We start from the raw sequence: 17,443 nt of genomic DNA, 5'->3' as shown, positions 1-17,443 counted from the left end.
TGAGGAGATACCTGTTATCCTATTAGGATTTCTCCAGTGCAGAGATAGAAAAGGGAAGAAGGCACTTGTATAGGAAAGAGAAATGGATCTGGAGTCAAACTCCACAGTCTGAGCTCCCCTGCCGGCCGCCCACCGGCACACCACTTAATTCACCTGATCCTTACTATTTCCATCGCTATAAGAAAAATTCTCTATTACTCCCACTGCTCTTGCAAAGGTGTTTTGAAGACACAATACGATCATTGCTGTATAAGTGTTTTCTAAGCTTTGCATGCTACCACAGTGTTGTTTTGTTATATTCATTAGGAATAAAATAAAATCAAAAAAAGAATAAAGATGAACGAAACAAGAAAGACAAAAACATGCCAGTGAATGATCTGGTCTTCGGTTTAAAAGCTGAGACTACGTAAAAGGAAGTGCCAAACACAACAAAGAAGTTTATTAGAAACTTCAGGAGTTCAGTGATCTTTGAGATGAAGGCACGAACAGTTTTAAGGGTAGGGCAGCTATTAAATTTTTTCTAATAGTCTTTTTTTCAACTTAAAAAGTAAACATCCTATTTCTTCATGTGACAGTCTTAAGATGAATACTAAAAATGATTAATAAGTAATGTAATTATTAATCATTTTCTTGTTATATCAGTATACTATGTTATTTGATTCTTAATAGTTGGTGCAATTATTTTTGACTAGTACAAGTTTATGTTAACAGCTTTCTTAGGATGTGTGGTTTTCTTCCTTTCATAGAATACTGAAAATATTTTATTTTTAAAAATACAATTTGATTATGTTGATGGTTGGCTTCTGATGCTCTTTCTGAAAATACACATTTGATTTCATTTGTAATACATAGCCGAACCAATTGAAATACAGGATTTACTATTCAGTAAATGATAAACACAGATGGCTTCATCACTGTTAATCTTTACTGAGGAATTTTAATACAAGAGTAATAACTGAGACTGTTTCTTCCTTCTCCATGAAAACTCTCATTGTAAATATTTGCATATCAAGAGCAGTAATTTCTAACAAAGTTAATATTTACAAGCACAAAGAAAAAGGGGCCATTTTATATTGGATTAATTAAGGAGAAACTTTTTACTCTAAACTGATAAATCTCTCAAGACCCACCAGGATCTACTTTTATCTACATCTTTACCCTCAAGCAAATGGCTTATTTGATCTTAGCTCAATATTCGTTATTAAAGCCAACAGACTTTCATATGTCATTAGGGCCATTAAGAATGGCTGCATTTTCTCCCATCAATGAAATACTGTTTTCCTTAGATTGTATATTATCCTTGCTCAATGAAATGAAATCCTTATTGATTTATGGTGCTAAAGTTCTGTTTGTGTTTATTAGCTTTGGATGAAAATGACAAATCCCTCTATTGGTGTGGGTAGGGTTTTGCCCGTTAAATAGAGTGCAGATATCTTCTGTTCTGTTTCTGATTTGCTTCTTTTTATTCTTTAAATGCCTTGACAGAGAAAGAAGAGTTTAATGCCTAGCATGCAAAATGGAATATTTCAATCAATAATTAGAGAGTAGAGAATGGGGTCTCATTGGTAGGGTTTGATTTTATTTTGTCATCTCAAGGTCTGAGCATTTCTCAGGCTTTCCCTCTGTGTTGTGTACAGAGGTTTCTTGAATGCTGGGGGTATCCTCCAAAGTATGTATTAATATAATTTAGCATTCCTAATAATCACACAGCTATGAATTTATGGAAAATTGAGGTTCTTTAAAGGGCACAGATTAGTAGTAAAAACAGATACCGGGGAGAAAGACTGCCTGGTCCAAAATCGGCTTTGCCATTTACTAGTTATGAGATCTTGGAAACACTACATGGCCTCTCAGTGACCCTGTTTTCTTATATGTAAAAATGAAGTTTATCATGGGGATGGAAGATTAATATCTGTGAAGCACTTACTATGGTGCATAGCATATCATCTTTCAATAAAAATCAACCAGTATATTGAAAATATTATTTCTGCAGTAAAGTAACACATGTTCCTGTTATCGGCAGGAGAAACATCTCATACATTTCCCCATGTGGTCTCCTATCATTTGTAAAAGATTCAGCAAAAATGCCTTCTACTCCTAACTCTGGTAACAGAACGTTTGGGTTGTGGAAACAATGCGGCCACCTCATCATTGTGACACAATCTTTGAGATACAGCGAAAATGTGAAGTCCCTGAAATATACAAAATCTGCCTATCTAGACAGCATCAAAGAAAGAGAAAATGAGGCAAAAGACAAAGTTGAGAGGGTGAGTCAACCATACTCTAGTAAAGAGAGAGCAGGGACAATCTTCACACGATGGTGCTGATTAAAAAGCAGTTTTCATGGGCACCTGGTTAAGTGTCTGTGTGACTCTTGGCTTTGGCTCAAATCATGATCTCACAGTTGGTGAGTTTGAGCCCCGTGTCCTGCTCGGACAGTTCCACTGACAGCACAGAGAATCCTGCTTGGGATTCTCTGTCTCCCTCTCTCTCTCTGCCCTGCTTCAGCTTGTGTGTGGGTGCGCTAACCCCACCCCTCAGAAAGAAATAAACTTAAAAAAAAATAAATAAATAAATAAATAAATAAATAAATAAATAAATAAATAAATAAAAAGTAGTTATCATAGTACAGTTTTGGCATAACATTTTGAGGTTATTTCCAAACTTCAATGCTTGTTTAAAAATTAATAGTCAACGAATTTTGCTATGGGTTTTTCATGTGTCCCATTTTCTCAGCTTAAAAGGAGGATTAGTTATGCTGAATCAGGACACACATTGTCTCTGTGGGGAAATGGTTGGTGACTTAAATGAACAGGTATCATCTCATGAATGAAAGGGTTTGGGTTAGTGTAGAGATTTGGTTGCTATCCATTCAGCACCACTACACCTACTTGAGTGAAATAAGGCAAAGACCAGGGGATCTAAATTTACTAAGATATCTAGAATGAACTTATTCCCAGTGTTTACTTTTAAAAGTAGAGGTAATCTAACATCACACAGCCCAAGCGAGACTCGGAAAGCCACTAAACATTTAGCACTTCCAAAGCTTGTTCATGTGCATTAATCTCACTTTTTGCTTGTAAAAGAGGCAAAGCAGTTCTGTTATAACACCCACCAGCATTAATTAAGACTCTCTTCCATCACACAGTTAGCTATTTGGAGGCTGGAACTACATCTCAATCATTTAATTTAGATTCTAAATGGCAGGTGTCAGAGGCGGTAGGTTTGGATTGTATTAGTTTAGTGAAACTGGGACTACATGTTCCAGAATTCCATTTCCTTTATACTTCCGGATTAGCTTGGAGCCTGGAAGATATTTTGCATGAGATCTGTGAGGTGGAAGGAAACCAAGAGCCATGTTCTTTTTCCATCAGAAGGTTGGCATAGGGCATGAGGTACTGTGGGTGCTCACACAGGTTGTCACTGATCTGCCAGCTCATGTTATTGGCAGGGGACAGCAGATCATCCCCAAATTTCTGGAACTCTCTTCCTTCAGTTTCTATAGCTTCATGTTACATGAGAGAGGGTACCAGCTTCTCTTGCTGGCCACCCTCATTTTCTCATCGGAGGCTCACATGCTGAGAGATGGATGTGAGCTCCGTTTCATCCTGGTGGCTCCCAGCTAATTTTCACTGCTTCTCGTTTGTCTTCCTTTACTTCATAATGCATCTGTCTTTCTAACTGCCTGCCTCATGGCTTCAGGCTCCAGCATCAGATAAATACACACACACACACACACACACACACACACACACACACACACACTTAATAGGCTCAATTATCAGGGTTTGATTACAGAAGCAGAACCACTAGGAAAATTTGTATTTATTTTATAGATGAGGAAGCTGATGATACAGAATTAATTACTGGCAAGTAATTATGGGGAGACTGAAGACTTCCAGTGTTGAGCCCAATGTACCACTGCACCATAATGTCTCTTTAGTCTATCTACTCAACCCCTGGTATGTAGGGTGAATTCCCAATACCATCTTAAGCTCATCATTAAGATGTTAAAAGAAATTCTGACCACCTACTCCATAAATAAAGTGACACTAAGTTAACATCCATGCAATTTAGAACAATAAAGCACAGGAAATGGACAACTTCGGAAGACAGTAGAACTCTGTTAAGCAGTTACCAAGTTCTATGGGTTGGAGTCCGTTCCCTTTATCGAAAAAACCTACCTTGCATCCAAACCAAAGACTTCTCTATAAGGGAGAAAAACATCACTAATTAGTTTGTCCGCCCTCCTCTCTGTTCTCCACATTCCCTATTAAATCCTGCCCCTTTCCTAGAATCAGTCCCAGGTAATAGGGAGCTAGTTCAGTCTTAGGACTATAGTCTTGAGTGATTTGGGGGAGAAGGGTGGACCCTATAAATATCCTTCGCATGCAAGCTACTACCTAGGTCATACATACCCACTTTTTATTCCATTTATTTCCGCTCTGCCTTCACCCTCACCTGAAAACTCTATGTGCCAACCACAGAACGTCTCACATTCTTCCAAACATGTCAGGTTCTTTATAAATCAAGCAGACATTTCTTCTTTCAGCTAAAACACATACATTACATGCACCATAAAGCTTCTCTCAATTCCCCAGGCACAGTTGATTTTTCTGCCTGTGTCTTTTTTGCTAGGTTTTGACTTTACCATTGGCAACCAACTGATAGGTCTATCTTTATATACCCAGTGCCCAGTGGAATGAGCACTGCACGCTAACTTAGAAGAATGGAGGTGCCATTTGTTCAGTTCAAGACACCAAAGTGTAACAGATGACAACATTCTGCCCATTGAATGGCAATGGGGTTACCAAATGCTATTATTTTGATGCCTAAAATAACCATCCACAATACGGTACTAATGATATGGCGATTACCATGGTATTCATTTGTGTATAATTAAGAGAGTCTCTTACTTTTCTCACGCACACAAAAAGAAGCATGGTGACTCTGAACAGCTAATGTCTACAGGACACAACCTGGACTTCCACTCAACGCCTCGCTCTGCTCAGGCTGTACTCCTGTGCCTCCGCTGCACAAGCTCCTCCAACAGATCACAACCAAATTTCACGCGCAAATGGAGAAATGATGCCCACTGTCTACACCAGCAAAGAACAGGAATGATTTGATGCAGTTGTGCAGGAGACGCACACACAAAACAATCTTTCTATAGCAATATAATGCGTGGAAACCTTGTCCGGATTTCCATCATACTTAACTCCTGTGAGTGTAAAACACAGTACATTCCGCCTCTGTTTGGTTTTGTTCAGGTCTGCTTGTTTGTGATTTTGCTTTGCTTAGTTTAAGTTCTCTGAAAGTTCTTTTTTAGCTTTTCAACTCCTAATGCAAATGGTGCGATCTTATCATCAGCTCAATATTGTTATCGAATACAGCCAAATAAAACGTTAGTCATGAGGAAATAAAACCACCTTCTATTTCGACAAAGCCTAAATTTAAATATGTGTAACGTTTCTCCAATTAGTCACACCACTTTCTCCTTGAGTGTTCTCTAACCACCCACAAGTTGGCTCAATTCTGACCTAAACAAAAGCCAAGTTAAGCATACGAAAGGAACATGTTTCTTGCTGCGACAATCCTGCTGTATGGCTCATAGTCTTTAATATTCTGGCACCTTCTCAATGGTAGTTGCCAGACCAGGGAAGGATTTTACTGAACCATCTATAAATAGAACTCAGTAGTACATTACCAGAGCACTAGAAGGTCAGTTAATAACCTAATATCTCATCAATGATGTTTGAGCGTGTCATTCAGATAAGTGCTAGTCGGCACGAGCTATTCAGCTCTTGTACAGCAGAATTGATATGCCAGCTTCTCTCTAGGAGAGCCCTGGATCAGAGATCTACTGAAAAATTTTTGCGGCCCAGCCACTATGCTAGGTGCCTTGTTTTGTGAGGTTATTTTGGATTATTTTCCCAAAGTAGAGACAGAATGTCCTGAATTACCCATTGTTTGGAAAAGTCTCACATGAGATGTGAAGAGCACATAGTTGTGAAAAGACTGGCCAAGTTTGTGGGTGAGTAGATATTTTTCTGGGGCAGAGCCAACTAACTAATCAAGTAGTAACCTAACCCAAGAATTTGGTCTCACAAAAATCATCCTTTAATAGTACTTCTCAAAAATTTTCCATTAAAAGAAAAACCTGAAAAAAAAAACCATAAGAGAAATGAGTATGTTCCCCTTATCCCTACCCCAAATCCTAGGGGATCTGAGAATATAATACAAAAGATTGAGCTCAAGCTCACAATGTTCTGGTCTTATTATTTTTCTTCAAAATCTATGCTAGTTTTCAATACTGATATAAATCTCAGAATAACCTGAATTACAAAAATAATTAAACTGCTTATCAGTTAAATTATTTAATCCCTCTTGTTCTCCTTCGAAATTCTTGAGTTAAACTAATGCTTCTAAAAAGTACGCCACGTTTACCTTGTGGCTTCTCCATAGTTCCTGGCACATCATTACTACTATGAACATAGTCATTTGGAAATAGGACTCAGACACATGAAAAATAAACTGCATGAAAATATAGGAGAGAATATATAATAGTTGGAAAGTATGGTGTAGACTGTGAAGTCAATTGAAGAAGAGACAATGCCATCGGAAGGACAGACAATGGATGTCTTTTAAAGTAACTTATTCTTTGCCTCCATTGAGAGAAATTACTTTGTCTTTGACCAAACTGCGTGTTAAAAAGCTGCAGCACTGAAAATACTGCATGAAATTAATGGATACTTCTATAACCAAATGATGGCGTTTTTAGGCATATCTATTCTTTGAAATTTAAAATGGAGTAACTAACAAAGTCTGGTTCTTAATCTTTTTACAGAAACTGAAGCTTCAAACTCTCATAATGCCTGTATGACAAAATACAATCCGGGTGAAAATGCTCTATGTCACTTTGAAGGTTAATTTTCTACATCAGCATGGCTAAGTTATGGTGTCAAGTTGTTTGGCCGATCATCACTCCGGATGCTTTTGTGAAGATATTTGTTAGATGTGATTAGCACTTACAATAAGTAGACTTTCAGCAAAGCACACGACCCTCCAAAATACGTGTGGCCCACATCCAAGCAGTGGAAAGGATTAAGAGTAAAATTTGAGGCTTCCCAGAGGAGAAGCAATTCTACCTCAAGACTGCAATATAAGAAACTGTGTCTAAATTGCCTGCCCACTGGTTTAACCTGCACATTTTGGACTCAGGACTACAATATCAACTCTTGCCTTCACTTCCAACCTGCCCCCTAACCTGCAGATTTCAGACTTGCCAGCCCTCCCGGTCACATGACCCACTCTTTAGAGTAAGTCTCTTTTTCTCTCTCGCCTGCTTTGTATACCCTATTGGTTCTGTTTTTCTGGAGAACCCTGACTAATACAGTTACCAAACTTAGGGAAAGGAAGATGACAAATGTAAGGCAATGAAAAAGTTTGTAAAACAGCTCATAGTAAAAACAACATCCATGTCTAACATTCTACATTCTAGAAGCACACCCTGAACAACACCCACAGGCCCCAAACAAGGCTTAAGTAGCCCTATTGCTTTCCTGAGAAAAAGTTCAATGGGTTGATGTGCTAATCCTATCTTATTTTATCATGGTACTAGGCCATTGAATTGCCCTTAATTACGTACAGACCTGCCTTTTTCTGCCAGGCTGAGGGCAGGGACCAAGGTTTTGTTATCTTTGTATCCAGACTGAATAAAAGATTATTGATTGCATGTGAACATGGTTCTAATTTAGAAGGGAATATAGTGAAAACTTAAAAGTCACCATAATAAAATACACTTTGGGTCCCAGGTAACTAGAAAAAGTTGCATTTCAAAGGGAAAAGCCTCTTTAAAATGCTATACACATTTTGTGTCTGAATCCTTGATTTCAGAGTAGAAAACCCTGGAGGAAAACAGTTGATCCCATCTTTTTTGTGCAAGAGCAGCTATAAGAAAAATTAAGTCATCCGCTCCTTACATTTAATAACCACAAAGTCCAGGGTACACGCGGCCTAAAGAATAAAGGTAAGAATTCTCCTCCAAGTCCACTGAGGCTAGCCAGCTAAGATAGCAGGATGCAACTGTCTCTACATAGGAATGTTTCAGTGTGATGCCTTTCAGAGAGTAGACAAGCCTGAGTTCTTGGGCCTAGAAACCATGAACAAAAATAACTGATCTGAGTTTATTTCAATGCTAATAGATGCTGTGGATGAAATGTGTGTGTCCTATCAAAACCCATACATCGAATCCTAATCCCTAATGTGATGGTATTAGGAGGTAGAGCTTTGGGGGAGGTGATTAGGTCATAAGGGTGAAGCTCTCATGAATGGGATCAGTGCCCTTACGAAAGAGACCCCAGAAAGCTCTCTTGCCTCCTCTGCCATGTGAGGATCCAGTGAGAGGATGGCCCTCCATGAACCAGAAAATGGGTCTCACCAGACACTGAATATGCTGGCACCTTGATACTAAACTTCCAGCCTCCAGGGCTGTGAGAAATAAATGTTTGTTGCTTAAGCTGCCAAATCTGTAGTATTTTTTTTTAATTTTTTTTTTCAACGTTTTTTATTTATTTTTGGGACAGAGAGAGAGACAGAGCATGAACGGGGGAGGGGCAGAGAGAGAGGGAGACACAGAATCGGAAACAGGCTCCAGGCTCCGAGCCATCAGCCCAGAGCCTGACGCGGGGCTCGAACTCACGGACCGTGAGATCGTGACCTGGCTGAAGTCGGACGCTTAACCGACTGCGCCACCCAGGCGCCCCATGGGTAGTATTTTTGATACAGCAGCCAGATTCGATTAAGACAAAATGCATCTCAGAAGTACTGTCTGTTTAGAGCCCTTATTCCCATGATTCCAACAAAGGAACCATTTGAAGATGCTAAGACTGATGGATGGCCTATGGTCATTATTTGCTAAAATCGAAGAGAAGAGCACATCCTAATCAGGGGAGAGGCATTTGGAGAAAGCCTTCGATACTGTTTTCTGCCCAAGAAAAGTCCTTTTGCTTTGGAGCCCGCTGTCTATTGGCAACAGCTGGGATGGGCCAACGAAGGCATGGTTTCTGTCGTGATGAGACTGAACGTTTCTTACAAGTCTCATTTGGTGAGCAAGTCTTTGGCCTCAGCACAGTCTTCATGTGAAGATACCTTTTCAGGGGCGCCTGGGTGGCTCAGTTGGCTGGGCATCTGACTTCGGCCCAGGTCATAATCTCACGGGTTGTGAGTTCGAGCCCCACATCAGATTCTGTGCTGACAGTTCTGTGCTTCTGATTCTGTGTCCCTCTCTCGCTCTGCCCCTCCCCTGCTCTCTCTCTTTCTCTCTCAAGAATAAATAAACATTCAAAAAATTTAAAAAAAAAAAAAAGATACCTTTTCATTATTCCATTGGTCAAACTAGAGGGGCCACGTCTTCATTTACCCTCATCCCCACTTGTGTATTTTCTTCATCCACATCACCTGCCTACCATCTACAATACTCTTCCTCACTGTCTTTATAGCTATTAAAATTTACACCTCCCCCTGCTCTTTTATAACATCTCAAAACACCATCTCTTGACACACTTAGCTTGCAGAATCCTCTCCATTTTGGAAAAAAATTCTGGCACATCTCCATGACCTCATCTACTACTACCCTTCCCCTTGCAACTTTGCTTCAGCTATGCTGGTCTCCTTGCCATCTCTCAGACATGCCAGGCACACTCGGAGTCTTGCACTGGCTCTTCCATTTATCTGAATTGCTCTTCTCCAAGGTATCCATATTGCTCACTTTCTCACCACCTCCAGGTCTTTGGTCAAATATCACCTACTTGGTGAAGTTCTCCTTGACACTTGTATTTAAAAATGCAAACCTGTGATAGGCAGGTTTGAAGATGGCTCCCTATGATCCCTGCCTCCTGGAGTTCATGTTCTTGTGAAATCCCCTCCCCCTGAGTGTTGGCTGGAATAAGTGACTCACTTCTAATAAATAGAATTTGGCCAAACCGAAGGGATGTCACTTTCAAGATTAGGTTTGAAAAAGACTCTGTCTCTGTCTTGTTTACTTGCTGCTTGCTCTAATGGAAACCAGCTGCCATGTTTTGGATATTTTATGGAGAGGCCCACATGGCAAGGAACTCAGGAAGGACTCTCGCCAACAACTGGTGGAGAATGGAGGCCCCCCCCCTCCAACTCCCCCAAAAGAACCAATCCTGCCAAGTACCATGTGATTGAGCTTGGAAGAGAATCTTCCCCCATGCAAGGCTTGAGATGGTTAGTCCCAATAGACACTTTGACTGCAGCATGTGTTCCAGAGGACCCAGATCAACCTGGATTCCTGACCTAGAAAGTTGGGAGATGACAAATGATTGTTGCTCTGAGACACAGTTGTGGGGAAATTTGTTACACGGCAATAGATAACGAATACAATATTCTCACTCCTCCACCATCGTTCCACAGTAATTCCTTCATCCATCATGTTTTCCTCTGTACTGCTTATCGTCACTAACATGATTTTAATTTTACTTATCGATAGTCTTCCCCAACATCTACTAAAATGTGAGATTCATAAAGGTAGGAATTTTTGTGTTTTTCTTTTCATCAGTATGTCCTTTTCATCAATATATGTGTAATCAATGCCTGGCACAGAGTAGTCAGTCAATACATTTTTGTTGACTGCATGACCTATTATGCATTGACAAATCATCTGTTTTTCCTCCTTCACTTGTCTTAAATTCCCAAAGAAAGTGGTTTCACTGCAATAAACAATCTCCCACGCAACGCTTAGGCTTTAGGACTGTTTTGTCACTTACTAAATATTTGCTGAGAGAATCAATCAATGAATAAATCAGAGAAAACACCTCTTCCTAAGTGTAGCACTAAGCAAATCAGGGAAATGACAGGATGACCCATCATCTCGATGTCAGTGTCTCACAGGGGCTAAGGGGTTCAGACTATGATGGTAGAAAAAAGAGAAGAAAAGAAAAAGAGAGAGGGAGAATTCCGGAATTTCCTTTTCCACAAACAAAACGCAGGTCACTGCCCTCCAAAGAAAATTAACTTATTTCCTTCCCATTATCCCCCCAAAAAGAAAAACAATTTACTCATGGAAAAAGCAGATAAAATTTCCTCCATTCTGGAAGAACTGTTTTTACCAATGTGACATTATTTTGTGTGCCTAGAAAAGAAGAGCAGTGCCAGGCACCACTTTATAAAAAGAATCAGGGTAGATTCTTAAGGGCTAAGCCTTCAGTCACCCAGAGTAATGGAGCTATGATGATAGGCTCCCACTTGGTTTGTTAAAACCAATATCCACGGACAAAACATCACTCACAGGTTCATAGGAAGAGGCTATTGGCAACCTGTGTGTCCTCAGATACATCCAATCCACTCCAATGAACACACATGAGGGATCTTTTGGGGGCATTTCCTCTTTGTCCTTTGTATCAAGCCTATTGGCTCTCAATATCATTGGGATTAGAAAAGGTAGGGTACTGTGTGGTAATGTGAAGTAGATACATTTTATGCCTAAAGTTAGGTTCGAGGGCCAGCGTTCCTAGAACAGGAAAGTAGCGTAGGATATTTGATGATACATTCATATGGGACAAAAGCTGCACAGTTTGTTCAGATGATGAGTTTTACAGATTCAAAAGAGGTTCACCTACATATATGGGTTGTTTTGATACCAAATATTTACTCTACATACCGTTTATATGTCTATCGTTTTCCCCAAAATTACGCTTTTGGTCGATTTCTAATTCTCAACTAGTTGATATCCAAGCCTTCACTTGGACTCACCACTAGGTATAATGGATAGTATATGTATGTATACTATATATACATATGCATGGGAGTATACGTCTATACATACATATGTAAAATGTGTGTATACGTATAACGGAAGACACATCGTTTTCAATGTCTTTGAAGATTCTTGTTCTCTTGCAAGTCAAAATATGCTTACTTAGGAAAGTGCGTTAAAATAGTATGCTGAGTACCCCCTCCCACTAGGGTCTTTTCTTCCGGTTTCAAATGTGGTCCTGGTCTTGTTTTGTGTGAGACTAATGCCTTGGATTTACCACACTTCTCATGTTCTAAAAATAATCACAAGCAGGAGTTACATCTACCAGTTACTTTCATTCCCTCACTATATCTTCCTCCTTCTCTTTCACTGGCTCTGTATCTGTCTGTCTCTCTTCCTCCCTCTTTCTCTTCTTCTGCTGATTTGAATGCACTTGAACTCTGGACCCTGTTCATTTTTAAATGATCTGGCTTCATTTCAAGAACTTCTTAAATGGCATTCTGCAAACCAGCTGTGCTTTAGGTTCTTCATATGACTCTACTGGTTAAAATCTGACATAGGGAGTGGTTGGCCTACAATATCCAAAGTAAAGTGGCAAAAACACATTATTCTTTCTTCCTAAGGCTCTGACTCTTGACCAGCTGTAACAGTATTCAGCAGAAATACTCCAGTTCTATTTCCCCAAGGACCTTTCAGTTCCTATGACCATCTAAGAGTTTGATGCACCTGATCAAAATCCACCTGGTTGGTAGAAAAGTTCTTGCCTACCACCCGTATCCACCACCAACAGAAACAATTTGATTATATGTGATAGAGAATTCGTAGTATCCAGAGGACAAAGATCAACATGTCCACACGTCTCTAAATAAATGCTCAGAGACACAACTTTCTAAGATTTTAATGCACAAGGAGAGGGGCGGGAAGCTTTAGAGAGACGACAGTAAACACGACAACAGAAAATTCTCTATTTCTAATTTATGTTGAAAGGAACCTAAAAATGGTCGCCTAGCTTTTCAGTGTGTAAAACTTGCTACTCTTGATCTCAGGGTCATGAATTCAAGCCCCACACTGGGCACAGAGCTTACCTCAAAAAAATTGGCTTCACACAAGCAATTGGCAAAAAGGAGGATTTTAAAATAAGTCTCAGCATGCATGTTTTTGTTTCCTCTCATATCATTATTTACAATTCTCAGAAAAAATTAACCTATTTTTCTTTAAGCTTTTTGAGGGGGTGTGTAAAAGCACATTTCAATGTTGGAAGCTATCTATCCACAAATGTATATACATTTGCACAGGATGCAATCGTTTGCTTTTGAAAGAAATTATAGAATTCTCCATCTGGTATTGAATATGGAATACGATAAAGTCCCTTTTAGATATATACATGTATAGTGTCACGTAAAAGCTGTTTAATAAACCCTGTAAAGACCAGTTTGAGAGCATTTTTGACCAAAGCCTCAAAAGAACTCAAAGAATACGACACAATGACTCCTACTTATTAAAGCACTTGCACAGGAAAATAAATTATCTTAATTGCATTTAACTCAACATTGACATTGACATTGCTGGGCACGGAGCATTGGTTGCCCCATACAGAAGCCAGCATGAGTAAAGCATAGGCTGAATGACTTTGTATAATAACAAAAACTGAGCAAATGCTTACCTTTATTCACTGTCCCCACAGAAGATCTACAAGCTGGGTGCTCCCAGCTGAGCAATGGTAAAAATGTCCTTTAGTTAATAATAAAGGAAAGAAAAACTCCAGACACCAAGAACCTGAGTTAACCATTGACACAGGTTTGTTCCTACAATTCCACCTGAGAATCGACATAGGTAGCCCTTGGCATCTTATAAAGCAGGCGATAGCCAGTCAGCTGAGACAGAGGTTAGTTACCTCACCACCCCTGTCCCTCTGGGGGAGGTACAGCATGAAGGGCATTCAAGCATACCCTAAGTTTTCATGAGGTCAGGGATATAAAGGAGGAAGAATTTCCTGGGCCAGAAATACGTTCGACAAATATTTACAAACAGGGTTGTTGAGACCTAACCTATGGAAACGCTCCTGCCTGGAGGGGGAGAAGAACAAAGAAACTTTTTACCAGAACTCTTTGTCTACCTCTTAGTAGGTGAGGGTTGAGATCAAATGCCAATGAAAACTGAGACAGGACAGTTAGAAAGAGCTAAGCATCCATTCATTCCTTTAATGATTAGTTACCACGTGCAGCACGGTTCCAAAGAACCAGCATGAGCATGTGCAGCACGGTTCCAAAGAACCAGTTGAATGAGCCCTGATAAATGGAAGATAGAGATTGAAGCCAGAGGGTGTTCCCTCCCCCAATCCCAAGGATCAGAGCTTAGGACAGAAATGATTAATAAAAAACACAAGCTGCGGGTCAATGCACAAGGTTCAGTCTGATAGTTACTCTGTCCCAGCAACAGATCCTAAGACATTAAATGAAATGGCGAGTGGTCATGTGGTCAGGTTGGTTGACCATAAGTCAGAAAATCGAATAAGTGAAGAGGTGGCTTTAAAAGGGTAGAGTCAGGAGAAAGGTCCAGAAAAATGTGAAAGGAAGCCACAAGAAACTAAATAAATAACATCTTAAGCTCTTGCAAACCTGAGAGAGTTATACCCACAAGAGCCAAAAAGGAAGATTGTGTAGACAAGGAATTAATATATTTCTTTACTCTGAAGAGCATCAGTAGCTAGGGGATCTAGGAGGCCCCATCCAGTTTGGTTAGCCCTCCAAATTTAAGGCGCCATTTCCGGGGTCTGACCACAGTTGCCATTTTGAGCTTGTTTGGTTTTTGTTTCCATTTTTATTTATTAATTTATTTAACGTTTATTTATTCTTTGAGAGAGAGAGAGAGCTGGGGAGGGGCAGACAGAGAGAGAGAGAGAGGAGAAGAGAGAGACAGAGAGAGACAGAGAGAGACAGAGAGAGAGAGAGAGAGAGAGAGAGAGAGAGAATCCTGACCAGCCTCCACACTGCCAGCCTAGAGCCAATGCAAGGCTCGAACTCACAAACTGTGAGATCAGGACCTGAGCCAAAATCCAGAGTCAGATGCTTAACCAACTGAGCCACCCAGGTGCCCCTGTTTCCATTTCTAAAAGTGGAAACACTTGAGGAACATAAGATATGGATTTTAATGTTATTGCTGTCAGTTACTAGCTTTGTGATCTTGGGAACTACTTTCCCTCTCTGTATCCCACTTGTCTCATCTGTAAGATGAAGATAATAAAAATAAATAGAAGACCTACCTTAGATCTTGACCTGAGGATCCTGATAGGAGCACTTAATTTGCAATCTGCTGCACAGAACCAGGCAGAAGAGTGAATCCTCTAAGGGACCTATCTTTTCAATTCCCAGTGAATATTAGAGAGGCATTGGACACCAAGCTGCCTCTTTTGCAAAGCAATTTGAATGCTAGGGGAAATAGGACATTTCCATACTAATCGAGGCCACTTCCATTGTGGTTTAGCCATAGTAAGTCTGACTTGGTCATTCGGTGAATATTTTATCACTTACTCTGCTTACCTCCTTCCTTGTTTGAAAGCTGAGCTCCCTTTGTTAGCATTCCATCTGACTTTTACAAGAACAGCATGATACACATAACACCCTCCGCTCTGCAATGACCATTTCAGGAAAGGTGGCTTTGTTTGGGTGAATGTTTGGATTGATCTAAGAAGATGAGACATCTAAACACAGCCTAAAAAAGACTGCAGAGAAGAGCAGGACAGAAGGCAAGATAGAGAAATTGGATGGTTTCCCAACTCCAACTGAGTCAGAAAATCACAGCGTGGCTTCATTCCTTTGTTTGAAGTAAATTCCCAGAACATCAGACACACCCATACTCACATGTAACTAGAAAAACACTTTCTAAAGCCAGATGAAAATGATATCTGGGTTGGCTTTTTGGTTGCATGTCTATGCCTCCTACATCCACCTTAACTGAAAATGAACTTCACTGAAGGTCAGCTTTGGTGAACTGTAATCCTCCCTGAAACAGAGAGAGACACCGAGGCAAATCGAAGGGGCTGGTTGTTGTAAGATTTGTCAAGTAATAACATGATGAAAGAATTCATTAATAAAGTATAAAAACTTTAAGTGATGCATAATTCTCTTTGTCAATAATACCATGTACTTGAATGTTGTTCAACAATTTTAGTAATGGTCTAAAGAGAAGTTAGAGGGGCACCTGGGTGGCTCGGTCAGTTAAGCATCCAACTTCAGCTCAGGTCATGATCTCATGGTTCCTGAGTTCAAGCCCCATGTTGGGTTCCACATTGACAGTGTGGAGCCTGCTTGGGACTCTCTCTCTCCCTCTCTCTCTGCCTCTCCCCTACTCTCTTTGACGTTTATTTATTTTTGGGACAGAGAGAGACAGAGCATGAACGGGGGAGGGGCAGAGAGAGAGGGAGACACAGAATCGGAAACAGGCTCCAGGCTCTGAGCCATCAGCCCAGAGCCCGTCGCGGGGCTCGAACTCACAGACCGCGAGATCGTGACCTGGCTGAAGTCGGACGCTTAACCGACTGCACCACCCAGGCGCCCCTCCCCTACTCTCTTTGTCTCTCTGTCAAAATAAATAAATAAACCTTAAAAAAAAGAAGTTAGAATATACGAAGAGGCTGTTTATTATGTAGAATTGAGGTATTACTAATCTAGCTCTCTCATTGGCAAATTGTTTTTGTTTGGTCAGCCTGATGCCTGTTTTTGTAAGGCCTGCAAGCTAAGAATAATTTTTACGTTTAAATGGTGAGGGGGAAATTAAAAGAAGAAGAATATTTTGTGATGTTTGGAAATTATATGAAATTCAAATTTCAGTATCCGTAAATAAAGTCATTGGAATACAGCCACATTCATTCATTTACGTATTGTCTAGGCTGCTTTTACTCTCCAATAGTAGAGTCCAGTCCCTCAGAGCCTCAACAGAGCCCATGTAGCCCTCAAAAACTAAAATATAGTTTCTGGCCCTTTACAGAAAAATGTTTGCCAATCTCCGAGCTAGCTAAACTGTACAATTCCCTAGTCTCCAATGACAATGTTCCTCTTTTCTGATTAACGATTAATACATGGTTAACTCCAAATCAACTCTATAAGTTAAAATCTTATCTGCCTTTTGTACAATCCAGCAATTATGCCCCTGGATCTTTACTCAAAAGAGCTAAAAACTTACACTTCCACAAAAACCTACACATTGGCATTTAGAGCAGCTTTATTCATAGTTGTCAAAACTTGGAAGCAACCACGATGTTCTTTAGTTGGTGAATGGATAAGTAAACTGTGGTTAAAGAATGGAAGAGCTGGGGCATCTGGGGGGCTCTGTCGGTTAAGCCTGCGAATCTTGATATCGGCTCAGGTCATGATCTCACAGTTCATGAGAGTTCAACGCGAAGTCAGCTTGGGATTCTCTCTCTCCCTCTCTCTCTCTGCCCCTCCCCTGTTTGTGCATGCATACTCACTCACTCTCTCTCTCTCAAAACAAATAAGTAAACTTAAAAAAATTAAAATAAAAAAATAAAGCATGAAGAAAATTTAAATGCATATTACTAAGTGAAAGAAGCCAGTCTGAAAAGGCTCCACTTTTCAGTGGAGGCTCCACTTTTTAGTATGATTCCAACTATGTGACATTCTGGAAAAGGCAAAACTATGGAGACAG

At 40.1% G+C, this 17,443-nt stretch overlaps 1 protein-coding gene across 6 annotated transcripts in view; it reads right to left on the bottom strand.

The window, feature by feature from the left end:
* The window catches only part of KCNJ16 (potassium inwardly rectifying channel subfamily J member 16), a 56,942-nt gene extending 43,344 nt beyond the window's left edge, over nt 1-13,598 (bottom strand). For 2 of the 6 annotated variants that reach the window (XM_086687891.1, XM_086687897.1), the window contains exon 1: nt 13,443-13,563. The gene's annotated coding sequence lies outside the window, so the exon portion shown is untranslated. Of the gene's footprint in view, nt 1-10,201; nt 10,321-13,442 lie in introns of those variants that run through there. The other 4 variants (XM_086687888.1, XM_086687889.1, XM_086687898.1 and 1 more) reach the window with 4 other exon arrangements.
* Between the last annotated feature and the right edge of the window lie 3,845 nt (nt 13,599-17,443).

This window comes from Puma concolor, chromosome E1, assembly GCF_028749965.1.
Source record: "Puma concolor isolate L17-30 chromosome E1, mPumCon1.1.hap2, whole genome shotgun sequence".
Taxonomy (NCBI): domain Eukaryota; kingdom Metazoa; phylum Chordata; class Mammalia; order Carnivora; family Felidae; genus Puma; species Puma concolor.
The sequence above is the reverse complement of the archived record's forward strand: the minus strand, read 5'-3'. Positions and strand labels throughout refer to the sequence as shown.